This window comes from Epinephelus moara, chromosome 10 (genome assembly GCF_006386435.1).
Source record: "Epinephelus moara isolate mb chromosome 10, YSFRI_EMoa_1.0, whole genome shotgun sequence".
In the NCBI taxonomy this organism is placed as follows: Eukaryota; Metazoa; Chordata; class Actinopteri; order Perciformes; family Serranidae; genus Epinephelus; species Epinephelus moara.
The window spans coordinates 19,593,175-19,609,431 of record NC_065515.1 but is presented as its reverse complement, the minus strand read 5'-3'; the positions used below and the strand labels follow the sequence as shown (position 1 = coordinate 19,609,431).

The following is a 16,257-nucleotide window of genomic DNA, read 5'->3' as shown; positions in this document are numbered from 1 at the left end:
TCGTTTCTTAACGCTGTGCAGGATTCAGAGCCATGTAGATGAAAGATAGGGTTTTGTTTAATAAAGATGGCTGGTAGATGATATCATAGGGTATGTTTTATCATCTGTTGACCAGTCTCTGTTAACGTGATCAACAATTAATGTCACATAATAGTGCATAAACAAGATGTACTTTTTAATGTTCAAAGAGTTTTGCATTTTACACAACTAATATAGTCTTGTTAAATTACAGTGCAACCTGATGCCTAATTTTAAGACACGTCTTGAGATCACACACACAGTTAGAGTTAAACAGTTCGCCATCGCCGCCCTCTGCGGCAACGCTTTTGAAAATCAATAATCGCAAAATGCGCAAAAGCAGCAGCTAGTTCAGCGTGATCCAACCGGATTTATGCTTAAAAATATATACATTTTTATACTTTATTATCAGCCAGCCCAGGTTCGACCTACAATTCATTAGAGCCGATCGACACTTCCAACTATGGAGAGCATCCTATGTGTTTATGTTACCCTGAAACACAAATGGATATATTAAAGATTCACTGATTGAAGAAAAACAACTTAACAAACATCCGCACTAAAAGCGATGTCTCCATTTGCATTCCACGAAGTTTATGAAAATGTGACCCAACAAAAAAGAAAACGCGCTAATAACAACCACAGGTTAAAAGCAGTGATTCACTGTAACTTCAAAGGAGATATTCTCGTCTAGCTAATAAATATTCAGCCCTGTCCTGTGAATATTTTCCATCTCTGTCATCCTTCTATGTTTTATACACCAAAATATCCTCAGCATCAATTAGCACTTTTGTTTGGGGGCTATCACTGCATGCTCCAGTTGTATGAATCGTGTTATGAAAGCTTCATTACACATTTTCTATCTTGGCACAAAATGTTTAACTTCTGTTAAAGTTTAAATACCACGTATGCAGCTGAGAGAGAGTCTTGTGGCAGCGACTTCAGAATATTGTCCTCGAGTGATGTCTGTGCACCCCTCCCTCTGCTACACTGCTTCCATTATGCACAGGAGCCAACGAGCCTTTTCAGGTGAGAGAATAAAAGATCCCTTTTTTGGCCCTCGCTGTAAAGTGAGTAGGCGTTGCGGTGTCTGCAACATTCACCATCTCTCGCTGATTGTTAGACTCAGCCTACTACATTTCAACACCACCATTTACAGAGCTAAAGTTCCTGGGGTTCATCATCGGCAGATCTTTTAAAGCCGTGCTAAATACCTTAACAAAATGTACCACCTCACCTCTACACTAGATAGATGTTATCGAGTAAAACATGGCAAACTTTTCCATCCTTTAGGCGGGTCTTGGCCTCTTCGAGCTGCAGCTCCACGCCTACCCCCGGGCCTGCTGGACCTATTTCTGATGGTAATGGCTGCAGGAGCCGCATCCTGTCAGCTCACTCCAGACTCACTAGTAATCAGCTCGGGCTGATGAATGACGGAAATGCCACTGGCTCCACTTTTTGCAGCGACACAAATGCCCCCCATTTGACTGTCCTCTTTACACTGCTTTTTTCCTATTTCCATCAACTACTACAGAATAGCACTCATCACATTGGTTCAGCCGCTGATGCTGAAGCTAAAAATGAAACATGTGTTGCCGGGCACAGATGCAGTACTTGAGAATTCGTGCAGCTTGCTCAGAGCTTTTTCTCTGGTCATCATTTAACCTTGTTTTGATTTTATCACTGGGTGAATCATAAGGGAAAGAAAAAACCCATATGTTTGGTTTAATGCTTGCATTGTTGTTTGTTAAGAGAGCACAAGCAGGTATACTGTAGGTGAAGATTTAAAATGTTTTATTTGGATGCCGATTTTTGGTGTTTGATTAATTAGGCGACGTCGGCCAATCGGTGTCATCCATATCCAAATAGGGAAGATTCTTGAAAAAGTAATTTCGGATTTTTACAGACTGGTTTTATGTTGCAGCGAGCCACATAAAACAGTCTGTAAAACCTGAAACCTGACTTTTTAGAAAGCAGATTACAGTTACACTTTCGCAGTCAGAGTAAATCCAAGAACTTCGCCCACTGTTATTTAAATGGGTGAAGGCGTACCGGGGCCGATTACGCACCTAAAATTATCATAAAATTTGATGAACAGCAATGAGATAAATTTTTTACTGTCTTAAGAAATTCATGTATGCTATCCCAATTTCTTTTGTACTTTTTCAGATATACTAAAAGTTCTGTCTATGGACGGGGGGAAAAAAATCTCCTCCTTCATCAGCTAAATAAACTATTTAAAAATTGACTGATTGAGCTAGAGGACGCTGCAAATGCAAAGTTGACAATGAGGCCGATTTCTTAAAGGTTAAGTTGTGGAGATATGTTGTCTTCATTGGACAGCGGCGCAATAATGACACTGAATATCTTTTAAATGCTTACAATTACTTTCATTAAAAGAAAATAACCAGCGATTCAAAGCTAAAAATAACAACTTTCATAGTATAAACCCTGATTTGTTGGATAATCAATCCCTTCTTCTCAACTGGATTGTCATTTTGTGCCTAATTCTTATTTTTTCTAGCTCCACCACATCCATGTCTCTCGCATCAAGTGATAACACGCCAGGTGTGAAGTAGAAGCTGCAGTTCTCACACTCGTCTTAATTGCTAAAACCAGTTTGCTGGGGACTGAGTAGCGGAATTAGACAAACAGGTCGGCTCTAATGGATAAAGCAGTCAGGGTATGTGTGATTTATGGCAGAATTCACACCAGCAGAGCCGCCTCACACCTCATTTAGAAGGAGGCATGATGAATTATTAGGGCAGCCTGTATATGGTATTTTTCCTGTGCAAATGCCAAAAAGATCAAATCGTACAGACACACCGAGGTGTCAATATTAAGCATTCCAATTTTCATTATAAATACATGAATAATTTGATATCTCCATCTACACACACACACGCACACACACACACATCCAGGAGCTCAACTTATCTGCAGTATTTAAGATGTTCATTACCTAACCCCCCGGCAGTGGAGGAGGAGTTGGATCCAACAGGCAGCAGTGAATGCCAGGCCTGGCACAGCTGTACAAGCAAAGCTGTAAAGAGACGTCACCGGCCACTGTCGCTCAATCTTCCCCTGTGTTAATCCCACACTATCTGCATTCACGTCAGCCCCACTCCTCGTGTCCCAGCATTGCTTTTCACACTCCTAAGTTCAATTTGGCAGGAAAGTGGACATGTTGCATCACTTCTGCTGGCTGAAAATCCTATCGGCATTGTTCGCCTCCAATAATCTTTTTCTGAGACAGCATGATGATCCACTAGTCATTTTTCTCTGCACTATATTTCTTGCCTCTTGTTTTCTCTTTCAGGTATTCACTGAAATAAAGTGTGTACAAAAATGGCGGTTTAGTAATGCCAATGCTAAATCCTAGCTCTGTGACTTTTAACAGAAGCGTAGCAAATATGAGTACATATGAGATTTAAAAGCCTTTAATGCTCTTGAATCTCTTCTTAGCTGATCAGATCATCTTCTGAAAGGCCTCAATACACAAGCAGGGCGGTGTGTGTACAGAAGAGTCAGCTCCATTTATCTCTATTCATCATTTACAGTATTAGGGAGAGACAACTTGCTGTCATATCAAACCCCAGGCTGTTACTGTAGCTGGACAAATGCGCCGAAGAATGAACACTCAAGTGGTGGTCAGGTTTTACTAAGCCAGCGCTCTTAAACCCCACCATGATTCACAGGCAGGAATTTTATACCCAAGCTCCAACTGAACCAAATCCTGGCCCTCGGGGCAGGAATTTTATTTTAACATCTCTTTTCGGGAGTGACATTTTGTCCCCTGTTTTTCAAATGTTTTCCCAAGAAGCTCCTCTCCAGTTGACCCAAGCAGAGACCATTGCCTCTGGCTTGTCACGGAGAGGAGACTGATGCGGTTCTATGGGCAACAGAGAGGGAGGCTCTGTACTGAGACAGCAGCAGGTGCAGCTGTGACAGTTGCCGTGTTGTTGCTAGCCCCACACTGTAGTCAAGATGAGGTTCACAGATGTAGCCACTCAGTGCAGTGGTTTATTGGCTGCCTGAAACAATGCATCTCTGTCAAGAACAACTCCTCCTAAGGCCATTTCAGTCTAAGAGTGCTCTGTATGAAACAAGGCGTAGAAAAACCTCATTCTGACACACAAGGTCAATTCTGCTCCACAGCAACACAATCAAAGCTCCCCTTGCTCTGCCAAAAAACAAAACAAATTCCAACCTGGAGCAATCATGCTGAAATATGGGCTTTGGAGACATATTTTTATGTAAAGGGATTTGTCAGTCTGAAGAATATTATTATCAGTAATAACAATGATAATCAGAATAACAATAATATTAATTGTTGTGTGCAAATTCTGCTAAATTAAAAATAATTCTGATATTATATAATTAAATAGCCAGCACAGATCTTTATACTAATTATTGCTACAAGCATTGTCACTGTTTGTCAAAACACATTTCTGATTAATTATTACCAAGCCACTCTCGCGCGCATGCTTCTGACTCAACCTGAGTACCACCCAAGGCTGCACTTTACCCCCAGGTGCAACTCGCAAGACATGCATTCCAATCATGCGACACTTTCATAACATATTGCGCCTACTTAAAATTAATGGCATCCATTTTGGCCGTGCTTTTTTTTTTTTCGTGGAGAGAAAGCAAACCTGATTCCTTTCTTCAATTCAGACCCTCGAAGTAGTCCGCCAAGTCCAATCCGAGGTAGTGTTTTGTTGAACGTCAGAGTAGTGGAGATCTGAGATAATATGACTATTGTTTTCCTGTAAAGCACCCAGTCTCTGCTTGTTCAATTACTGGAAGGAGCCTCAACGAGGGCGGTTAAATCATTTGCAGAGACATTATCTACGCAGAGAGAGAAAGACAGAGAAAGAGAGAGAGAAAGAGGGGGGAGAAAGAAAGGGAGGGAGGGAGGGAGGGAGGGAGAAAGGGAAAGAGAAAGAGAGCGAGGAGAGCAGACACAGGGGCCAAACTTTAGTCTGTAGAGGAAACAGAAACATTTTTTGTGGACCACACATGGAGGGTACAGCGAGGATAAAAGCAGCAGGATTCATGATTCACTGCAGGAAATTAATAGACTAATACACTTCTCTCTGTTTCAATGCCAAAAACCACATAATAAGATAAAATTGTTTTCATTACAGGTGATGATGGATATCTATGCAGATTACCAAAATGTACACTGAATTTACGAGCGGGCGACCACAAAGTTCATTCTCCCTCACATATGTCGCCTACAAACAAAACCCAACTCACAAGCGCTCATCTGTCAGCGTGAGCAATCATTAAGAGATAATTTGATTGTTTTTTCAACCTCGGCTGTGTTTGATGTCTCTGGCATGGTAGCAATTGAACAGACAATTATTTTGTTGATTAGCTTAGTTTTTTAGCAAGTTACCATGCCTGTGATATTCCTCTGAAACTCCCAGACCAGACGCTCAACTCCATCTGACTTGGCAACTACACTGCAAGAACAAAGCTTCCACACTCCCCAACTAAATACTGTACAATAAAATATCGTTTATCAAAGCCTCAGACTCCCAAACCAACCAGATAACCAAATAAGCATATAGGAATAAAATATGCGGCGATGCATACACATAAAAAAAGCGGGCACAAACATTAAATATAATATCCATCTGGCAGGATTTCAGCTGCAAAGCTAGTGCAGATTGTTTGGAGTGCATTTTGTTTGTCTTATACTCTTTCTTTACAGTTTGACTTTACTGTTTGGTGCATTTGATCATTTAAAAATGAATGTTCCTTTGAAAACCGCAATCCAACATACAGACTTCAGTATAGGTGAGCGCCTATTGGATCGTTCTGAATTAAAGCGCTCTCAGAATATCAATATGCAAACACGTAAGAAGGACCAGCGAATCAAAACGCGCTCCTACTTCCAATGTCACCAATTGGAAGACGTATTTTTTTAACAGATTTAGTTGTTGCTACTTCCTCCTTTCGCGTTTAGTATTCCGCGAGAGTATCGTAGTCCAGTCCATTGCTATGTAACTCGACAAAGCACGTATGTGAATCATTTGACAGCTACATCTTGAATACAGCTCCAGTAAAAACCAAGAAACAAAAAAAAACCTCCAAATAGAATAACACTGCCATTTGAACAAAAGTAAAAGGATATTTTAATGTTGAACCCTGCTTACCAGTTTTGCACTTCGCTGGAAGAATGTCAGTCTGAATACACTGAAGAACGCCCACAGCCTAACATGAAATTATTTTTGAAAAAAAAAAAAAAAAAAGCACAAGGAGTAAAACTTATCTTACTTACAATGAGTCACAATTGTCAAGGACAACAGCAGTCTATACAGAGGAAATATATTGCTCTGGTGTGTTTACCCACACCATCCCTAAATAACAGCCCTGTCTTGTTGGAAAAGGGGCTTTTAAGTGTGGAAGTGCTTCGCTCTCCTATAATCCAGCCGAGACATTACTCCTTCCCCTGGCAGACGTCCGCAGATCCCCCCTCTCTCCCAGCCAGGCCTTGCTCTCGGCTGCTATGGCAGAGCCGCAATAACTGCTGTTTGCTCAGAGCCTTGCCTCCCAGGTTCTCCTCTGTCACACAGAAATTGAATATTTTCCCAAATAGTGTTGCAGCTGTGCACAGATAAGGACGAGTCCTGTTCACATAGCACAAAGAGTGAGACAGGGTCATTGTCTGAGCATGTGTGTGTGTGTGTGTGTGTGTGTGTGTGTATGTGTGTGTGAGAGAGTGTGTGTGTGTGTGTGTGTGTCTTCTATATTGTCTTCTTTAAATTATAAGAAGAATACATGTCACAAATTAAATGAGAAAATAATTAAATGAGAAAATAATTATAACATTTTTCAATGGTTGCAAATGTGTTTCCTTGTTATCTTAAAAAAGTATTATTATCCTTGTTTTCCTAAGTGATAAAAACTAATTAGAACTGATGTTACTGCTCTACTTTAAATCTGTAAAATAATGTGTGAAAAAAAAAATATGGTGATAAATTCATGGAGTTTTGTTTTGCACAATGCTATATGGACAGATGGACTGGGAGTGACCTAAACACACACTGCTAATAGCACACAGCATATCTTATCTGGGACCCAGGTAGTGTTTTCAACATGATGTTAAACACACGAGCCAATCGTTTTATAACCAGAGGACGCTTTTTATGACCCAGTTTTGCACTTTGCACTTCCTTTTCTTCTAAATAATACCTTTCAGAGAAGCACGGAATGAGTGAAGCACAAAAAAAAGAGATGCCAGATAAGCTCAGGGAGGCTGCCACTTAACCAGTGCACAGAGAGCTGTGTGAGAGCCACCGGCTAATATCCATGTTGTTTCTTGTCACCAGAGTCTGAATTGACCCTTACGTTCCGCCGCCTATGTCCTTGCTGTGTAATGTTCTGCTAGGAAATTATTTAGGCAAGCAGAAAGTTTCACCTGCCATTTCAGGGGCACCGAATCCCCCGCCGCACCAGAGGCCTTTGGCAAGTGGAAACAAATGTTTCACAAAATGGCAGGGAGGGGAACACGCTGGCGCACAGCGTTTTACTGATTGCCAATCGTAAAATAAAATCAGTCATGAAAGGGGAGGTTTTTTGGCCCACCAAAGGCCTGCACGTTATATCAAATTTGCCATAGCTTTCTTTTACAGCCTTGTTTCTTCCCTTTAATGGCGAGCAGTTATCCGCACAGTATGACTCCATGTAGGTGGTTTAGCAAGAGCAAAGATTGCATCTGAAAACACAAACCCACAATTTACACGCCAAATAAGCAATGGGATGTAAATCCAAATGATTTAACTCCCTGCAATCCTCCACTTCTGATGCACTCACAGCCTCCATCATTGGCTTGATATTGCCATGGAGTAGCTAAGGTGGTGTTCAGCGTGAATAAAGGCACGACATGCCTCGAGTGTCACGTTAGCACAAACAACCCATTCAGCCGCAGTGCAACCTTTACATCAGTCATATGGACTTGCCAATCGCTGCTCAGACAAAGACGACGGGCAGATATCTACGCTCGTGAGTGAGTGTGACACAAAAACAGAGTGAGCAAATGTTGCCACTGGTCAGTGTGTGTGCGCTCGTAATGAATTAAATCAATAACAAATTACTTTAATAAAGCCAGGGTGAAAGTGCCCTGGCTTGTTGGTATAATTTAAAAATCTGGAGAGGCCATGAAAGCTGCGTTATGATGCGTTTAATGCACCAGTCAGATATCCATAGATAGCACAAAACCTCAGCTGGGGTGGAAATATGGCAGCAGAGAGAATGAAGCAACAGTCCGTAATGTCACAAATTCTGATTCGCTCAAAACCCACTCATCCAATCACACTCACTGAACCCTAAGAGTCTCGTGTGCTGCGGGAGTGTCACATAAAGAGTTGAGAATAGAGTGATATGTAGCACTTTATCTCCCCCAAACCCATATAGAAGTGTGCTGGGCTGTATTGATCTGCGAGTTGAGATGAACGCACAAGCAAAGAGGGGCAATCTGGTGCTCTGAGCAGATCAAGAGCAGCTGCAGTTCTTTGAAACCGGACGCACTTCCACTGAAACAAGGCTGTAGACTGAAAAAGGTACTCTCTCTCATGCTGGACTCGACGGTATAATGCTCATAATGGCATGCTTGAGCTCAAGATATCAAACACTAGACATCCGAGAAGATAGTTTCCTTCTTTAACCCGCATTCACAAGTGCTATTATTTCCACAGAGCACCTGTTTTTTTTACAGGCGCTGACAAACTACAAATTTACAACTGTATTAGAGACGTAATCCCTCCAATACGTGTTTACATAATTATAATTTCATGTTATTTTTTCCTCCAAGAACCAAATGTTTTTCTCCTCCAACGTTACACTATTTGCTCCTCGTGAGTCACTGCACAATTACCCTGTAGTGTGAAAGCTTAGACATATTCCCTCTCACCAACACACAAACAAATACAAGTGAGATTATGTTATACACAAGATGTCATACGGACCTACTTACAAGGGAAGGGGGGGAGATAGATACACACGAGTCTTTCAGTTTCACCAGCTCACACACTCGTTCTCGAGCCTTTCAGGCTCAGCCAAAACCTGTGGCAGAAAATACGACTCCTTCCATTGTGTGAGGGGGCTCTGGCCACTTTGACATGCTAATGTGCTCCTTCCAAACAGCTGGAATTTGCACTTGCATTAATTCAAACATTTTTTTGATGCACAAACACATGAAAATGGAGTTCCCCGGTAAAGAAGGCTTGAATGGGAAGTGGAGCCTGATTAAAGCCTGTATTAGCTTATTTCTTACACATTCCTGGAAACTCAACACTTGGGCACAAATAGGCTGCCTCTGTATTTAGCTGAATGTCACTTTGTTATGTATGGCGAGGGAGATAAAGCCACTTCATCCTCCACACACTCATCTGTTGTCATATCGTCTCCTGAAAATAGTCTTGGAGAAGCTTCAGTCAGGGCTGTGTTTAAATGCACATTGATTAAAACCAAATTTCTCAGCAGCAGTGAGCAGCTATGATGATGAACGTGTGCTACACATATATTAAACACCAATGAGACACATTCAAGGACTCTAATCCATGCAGGAATTCATAGCTCCCTCTCTCTTTTAAAATCACACACACAACCAAAAACTAAAAAAGAAGAAGAAGAAGCTGAGAGCATGAGACGACTGGGGCTAAATTTATCCCCAATCCGCTGATCGATCACTAGAGATTGCTGCTGTGCTCCGGGCTGCCATGCATCACCGGCTGGCCGCGGTGTGTTTCTCGGGCCAGGAGAGGCTCACACACCGCGTGTGCGCTCCTGCTGCTGCCCCTACTCTTTAACACATGGTTGACAAGACGCGTTCAGAATCGGTGCGCCTAAATAATAAATGTGCAGTAAAAGGATCTAATTTTACTGCCACTCTGCGCCGACTGGCTTTGAGTTAACTATAAGCAGCCAAATATCAGCCCCCTGGTTTTTGGGGGGATGTTATCATTTGTATTTCTCCCTTTCCATGACATTTCCAACGCGTGGAGCACCGTTTGCATCCCAAGCTCCTTTATATCCAAAAGTAATTATTACAATGGCAGGCTGATTTCTTCCTTTCTTTCCTTTCCTTTTGGACAAATAGCCAAGGCCCAATTATGTTGGATTAGCCAGTGAATGCTCTCAAGAATCACACCGACACCGCTTCTCAGGTCACAGCTCCCAGCATAAATCCCTATTCATACCAACAACAAAAAACGCACCACCAACAAACTACACTTCAACTCTGGAGGCATACATTCCGATTAAATGGTGCTTTACGTGTTCTGGTTCACATAAATGCGCTGCTCCCACACTTTTTAATAGTTTCCATTCAGCCAAACTCGGCAGCCGAGCAAATCAATCCACATCTGGTTGTGTTTGCATTAACCATTTCTCAATTATCCCTTTCGGAACATTTATATTACTATAAAAGGAGGAGTCTTATCCAAACTAAATGAAGTTCCTCCTTGTAAAATAAGACCTTTTTTACTTTTAAAAAGTAGCCCAAACACTGTGAGGCTTGGTCTCTGTGTACTATTTAACGCAAGGCTGTAAAAAAAAGTTGCTCCACTCCACAGCAACTTGTCAAAATGCTGCTTAGGCTCTGATTTATATAGTAGTGATGGTGCAAAAAGAAAACTACTCTTACCTTTCTTGAAAAGCAGTGAAGCCAAACAGGCTGAAATGAAGTCAGTATGTGGATTGCATAAAAATAAAAAGGAAAAAAAAATGTCAGATTGTGGAAAGACAGTCTGATGGGAACTCCTCTGCAGCGAAGAGAGTGAGTCTGCAGGTCTGAGGCATGCTCCCCTTATCTGGGACAGAGGCTGGCTCTCAGGCGGCAGGTCCCCCTCTCAGCCCGTACATTCTCCTGCACCGGACACACACTTCCATGGCAAGCAAGGTGTTGCTCTGGCTGCTCAGTCCTGACTCATCAACACCTCGTGCACCTCTGAGCGGCTCATCTATTCTCGGCTCTCCTGGTGCGCTCCTCCTGCGCTCCTCCGAGGCAGCGGCAACAAACAAGCAAGAGGAGACGCGGAGCTCGGGGACCCAACAGAAAAGACAGAGTGACTGAGAAGGGACAGAGTGTAAAAAGGGGGGCTTTCAGTGTCTGATGAAGAGGAGGAGAAGCAGACGGGTCTCTCCTCTCTACTTTAAGCGCCGACGCTGCTCCTATTGGGCTCCTCTGAGTGAGACTGTGGGCAAGTTTCAGCGGCTCGCCTCTGGAGAAGATCCCGCTCACAGTGTTGAGACACTTGGTGGAAGCAGCGCGGAGCGGGCTTCCAGTAAACAGCGCCAGTGCAGTGGAGAGCAGGCTGCCGTCTGCAGGAGCTGTCTGAGCCCAGGACTCCTCCAAAACCTGACATGGACTCCAGATCCAGGCTGACTCGGAGTCTAGATCTGTGCAAGGAGACTAATCACATCAACTTATTATGATGCCCGGCAGGAATCAGCTTCTTCTTCTTTTTCTAAGATTCAGATACGTCACACAGAAAGGAAGGAGGTTATCAATATATTTCCCCTCATTTTTGTCCCCCTTGTTCTGCTTAGAGATGCACCGCTGCCTTCCTTTTGGGCATGAGAGGCCCTCACTCTGTCACAGTAGGCAGTCCAGCCTATTCAACCAATGACAGAGGACTTATTCTACTGTAATACTACCAAGCATCAAAAGGAACATGGAAGTACAGACAGACTTTTTTTCTTCTCCTCTTCCCCCCCTCCTCCTCCTCCTCCTCTTCCTCCTCACTCCAACTGGCCCCACAGGATAACACACTGGCCCGGGCAGCAGTGGTCAAGCTGCTGCTGGTGCTGCTAGTGTGTGGAGCCAAGTGTGTTAGTGTGTGTGTGCAAGTGGAGCCAAGCAGTTTTTCAAACCCAGAATCTCTCCTCAATTGTGAGTGTGTGTGTCCCCCCCCCCCCTTCACTTTTCTTTTACATGATTCATGACACCATTTGGCAGTCAAGGGATTTTTGTCGGGCTGCTGCGGCTTTGACCCTTTGACTCATTACTGTAAGCTGCATATTATGTTGGTGGTCGACCATTCGTATTTGCTGTGCAGTGCTCGGGATTACAGTTCGATCTGTGCTAGATTTCTAAGGGACATTCCCAGCTGTAATGTACGGTTTTAGTTATTATCAAACCCCCCCATATGAAGTCTGAAAATCTCATTTTCAACACAGCTGCTATTTTTCATATTTTCATGACTATCTTTACATCAGAATATGCAAAAAAAATAAAATAAACAAAACATCCAGGTTTCTGTCTGCGTCTGGTGAAGACTCAGAGCATGTTTTGATCTGGTTGAGGAATTCTGTCCAGAAACATTATCAGGCAGGACGTGGGTACACACCTGGCTTCAATAAAAACTGTCTTTCACCCACTATGTGGAAATGTGAAGTTGAGTCATGCTTGCCAGGTGAAGGTGAATGCAGCAGAGGGGCAGACTTATGTTTTCATAAGCATAATTTTACATAATAATACAGGCCGCTTTTTTTTTTTTTTTGCATGGGACAAAAAAGAGAAAACAGATGTAAAAAAAAAAAAAGGTCACCCAGTGGCAGGCATCCATATCTGGAGAAATGTTTATTTATAAGCGCAGACTAAAAACACATGTGGTGTCTCTATGGTTGCAGTGTTGAACAGCTCAAACTGCCATTTTGCATGAATTCATTTGAATCTGCTTCCTCAGATTGTCAACAGAGGGCATTAGACTTGTGTTGCTATTCTTCTGAGTGAGCATAAATCACTGAACTGTAAAATTCACAGCCAGATTGAATACTAACAGGTGAAGACAGAGATATCAGTTTGAATCACACGGTAATTAAAATTATTTAGCTAATTACAGGCCACCTTGCGTGTGTGTGACCCCGGCCTGTGCAGTCGTCTCTTTGACGAGTCACAGCGGTTCCACATAAACTGTTTATGTGCAAGTGTTTATGATAAACTGTGATATAATCATATCTCGCAACGGCGGCACAATATTGCACGTAATCACTCACCAAATGGTGCATGGTAAACGCTGACTCTGTTGCACAGCCCGAAAAACGTTCAGAAGGTGAGAAACAAGGACAGACATGATGGCTATATTTTAAGTAAACATGAAATCACACAAAACTGGGAATGTAAATCATGCTCGCAGGAAAGTAAAGATATGACCACTCTGCGTTTCTGTTTTCATTTCAGTTGAAAATCCCGGCAGATGCCTTGGACAGGCCTCAGTCATCCATGGTGAGAGCAAACATGTCTCCCCATTTCCCATGTGGCTCTGAGCCCGCCTCTTAACCTTCAATTGTTCGCCTAACAATGCTTATTGGTTCCTTCCCAAAATATTTGCACATGATTGACATTTCAGGCACACATGACCAGTCACAGGACTGCTGCTGACCCCAAACAAATCAGAGTCCGTTTTTTTTCTTGATGACGGACAAAGATTTAGTCAGGTTATATGCTTCAGAGCACAATTAACAAAGCCACGTCTAAACTCAGTCACTCAATCATTTCTTCATTAAGTGTTTCTGACCTTTATTTTGAAGTTCTGTTAGATTTTACTTAGCTTGACTTACAACTACACAGTTATTGACCAAAATAATCAAAATGCATTGAGCTGCTCCTGTAATTGAGACATCATTCAAGCTCACAGTTTACCAAATCGTACGGTGCAAAGTGCAGCGAATCAACTTTAGGACACTGAAAAAGAAGGGGTTGCACTTCCTATTTTCCTCCTGTCACATCTCTCCCAGCCACCACAGCAAAAGTTCAAAGTGAAGCTTCGAACTAGTGATGTTTTTTCTTCCTGCTTCGTTTGCATGAAACCCAGCAGCTTGATCTGTTCCAAGTGAGACTCTGCCACATCACGACTAAACTGACTCTCCTGGTATTCTCTCGTCAATTTAGTCAAGCTGGCTGTAGTGGTCTCCTTGGATATCAAACTCTTAGAGCAGACTCATAATCAAAGAAGGCCTCTCCACACAGTGAAGACTTGGTTAATATTTATATAGCCATGGGCAACCGTGCAGCTTGGAGTTTTGACCCCACTTCTGCAGCATCTCCAGGAGCGGCCCCTGTTTCTGCACTGGTTGTACTGGGCACGGTTAGGAAAGCAACAGTGCTTATTAAAAAACTGAGGGGTCATTGTGTATGGATGTTAATTTATCCTTACTAAGACCAAGAAAGTGGATTGCATCACTCCAGTTGTGAGGTCCTAACACTGGCTTCCTGTCTGTCAGTGAACTAATACTGTTAGTTTACAAAGCACTGAATGGTTCAAGGCTAAATACATTTATAATCTTCTGCATTATGAACCATCCAGAAGTCTCAGGACATCTTGAACAGGTCTGCCTTCTGTCCCCAGAGTCAAAACTAATGATGGAGAAGCAGCATTCAGCTTTTATGCTTCATATATCTGCAACAAACTGCAGGTCCACAAGTCTCACTTCTATTTAATCAAGACTTTTCTGTTTGCTGCTGCCTTTTATGACATCAAATAATTACTCATCCCTGACACTGCACCTCAACTTTTATTCTGTCTTATTCTACTTTCATCTTGCTTTTATTCTATTTTCTCATGACTCTTAATGACAGTTTTTAATTATATTTAAACGACCTTTTATAATGTTTCTTTCACACTGAACTACACTGTTGACTACATACAAAGCTTTTCTGTACATTGTGTATAAGCACGTTTAATTTCAACCTGGGGCTGACGTGGTGATGAAAATTTAGCTCTTAATCTTGCTTGTAAATATGAGTTTTGACAGCTGACTACTACCTTGATTTAACATGCTTTATTCGTGGAGACTCTTACCTGTATTTTGACATGAACGTGTGAGCTGTTTTTAACAAATGTCCTGCTAAACCCATATCTTAAAACAGCTAGTTTTATTTTCTGTTTTGAAACAATCCATTATCAACCCTCATTATTTTCACAAGTACGTGAAACTCGACAGAGTGCAGGTTGACACAGACACTGTTTTGCTTTCACTTTGCTGCTGGGGTTAATTAAAAATGAATGGATTACCATATGTTAATGAAAACCTGTTTTTATGTGTTTTTAATTTGCTTGCTGACTACTGGTTAATCTTTTGAGCGTTGTTCTCAAGGCTCATATTTTGAGTTAAATACAATACCAATGGGGTATTTACACCACGGTGCACCTGACCCAAAATCAATAATGGATAAAAGAGTAAGATGGTCTTTGTCTGTCTCCCTTTTTTTCTCATTAGACAGACCTAGAAAAAGGCCGCCCAGGCAATCAACTTCTGTCCAAACGTAAATCAACATGTGTATGCTGTGAGCTGGCACACCAAGTAAAATATTATCAAATGAAGTCCCAGTGAGTGATCTCATCATTCCGCTCAAATTTCAGATATTTAATCACCCCGTCTGGTCAAAAATGCCGCAATAGCCGGTCCCCCCTGAAAGGGCCCAGAACTTATAATTGACCCAGCAGACAGGAAGCAATTAAAAAGAAGTCAAACACATGAGGGGCTTTGAGATCAAATTTGAAAAAAGCAAGGTCCAGTGTGGGCATGTTGGGCTCTGGCTTGCACAACTGTCAAATAAGTTGAGTGTTAAAAGACCACACTACATAAACAAATCCTTTCAAGAAAAACTGTCGTGTTGTAAACATTAGAGAATCTTCTAAACTGTGCCCCGCGATCAAACCTTTTCAGAAACACACTTTCTGGTACAGAACAGCCTTTTGCTCTTTCTGAGGTTTGATGTATGAGACATATGTTGGTTTAAACAAGCGTAGGGGAGCAACGGATATAGGTGAAGAATCTCTATTCAAATGTTTTGTATGGAAACTTAGCCGAGTGGAAACAGATGTGCCTCACTTGTGACCTATAAAAAAATGATATATGGTCACAAGTAATAAGGTTCAGCAGAGGCCAACGGTTCCAATTTGCTTCACTTTGCCGTGTTGTGCTCTGCGCTGTGTAAATGTGGACACAGTTTTCAAACAAAAGAGGTGGCTTTCTTTCTTTTTTTTTTTTTTTTACTGTAAACCAAGTGAATGCTCGGTGTACTTGAAAATGACTGGGTTGAAAGAAGGATCTATTTATTCATGATTGCAACACATTTGAAGTCACAGGTTTTCTGTCAAGCACAGTGTTATCACAATTATAATTCATCAAGTTGTTCGGCAACAGAAAACATCTGTGATATTTTTTTCGCTTTCAAATTTTTCAAGGAACTCTAAAACTAAAAGTTTTTTTTTTTAATTG

The 16,257-nt window shown here is 41.9% G+C and overlaps 1 protein-coding gene across 15 annotated transcripts in view; it reads right to left on the bottom strand.

Moving 5' to 3' along the window:
- Positions 1-16,257, bottom strand: part of adgrl2a (adhesion G protein-coupled receptor L2a) — a 242,152-nt gene that overhangs the window by 94,063 nt on the left and 131,832 nt on the right. For 6 of the 15 annotated variants that reach the window (XM_050054606.1, XM_050054608.1, XM_050054617.1 and 3 more), the window contains exon 1: positions 10,676-11,597. The exons of 1 other annotated variant lie outside the window; for it this stretch is intronic. The gene's annotated coding sequence lies outside the window, so the exon portion shown is untranslated. Of the gene's footprint in view, positions 1-10,675; positions 11,599-16,257 lie in introns of those variants that run through there. 8 more of the 15 variants (XM_050054613.1, XM_050054609.1, XM_050054610.1 and 5 more) reach the window with 4 other exon arrangements.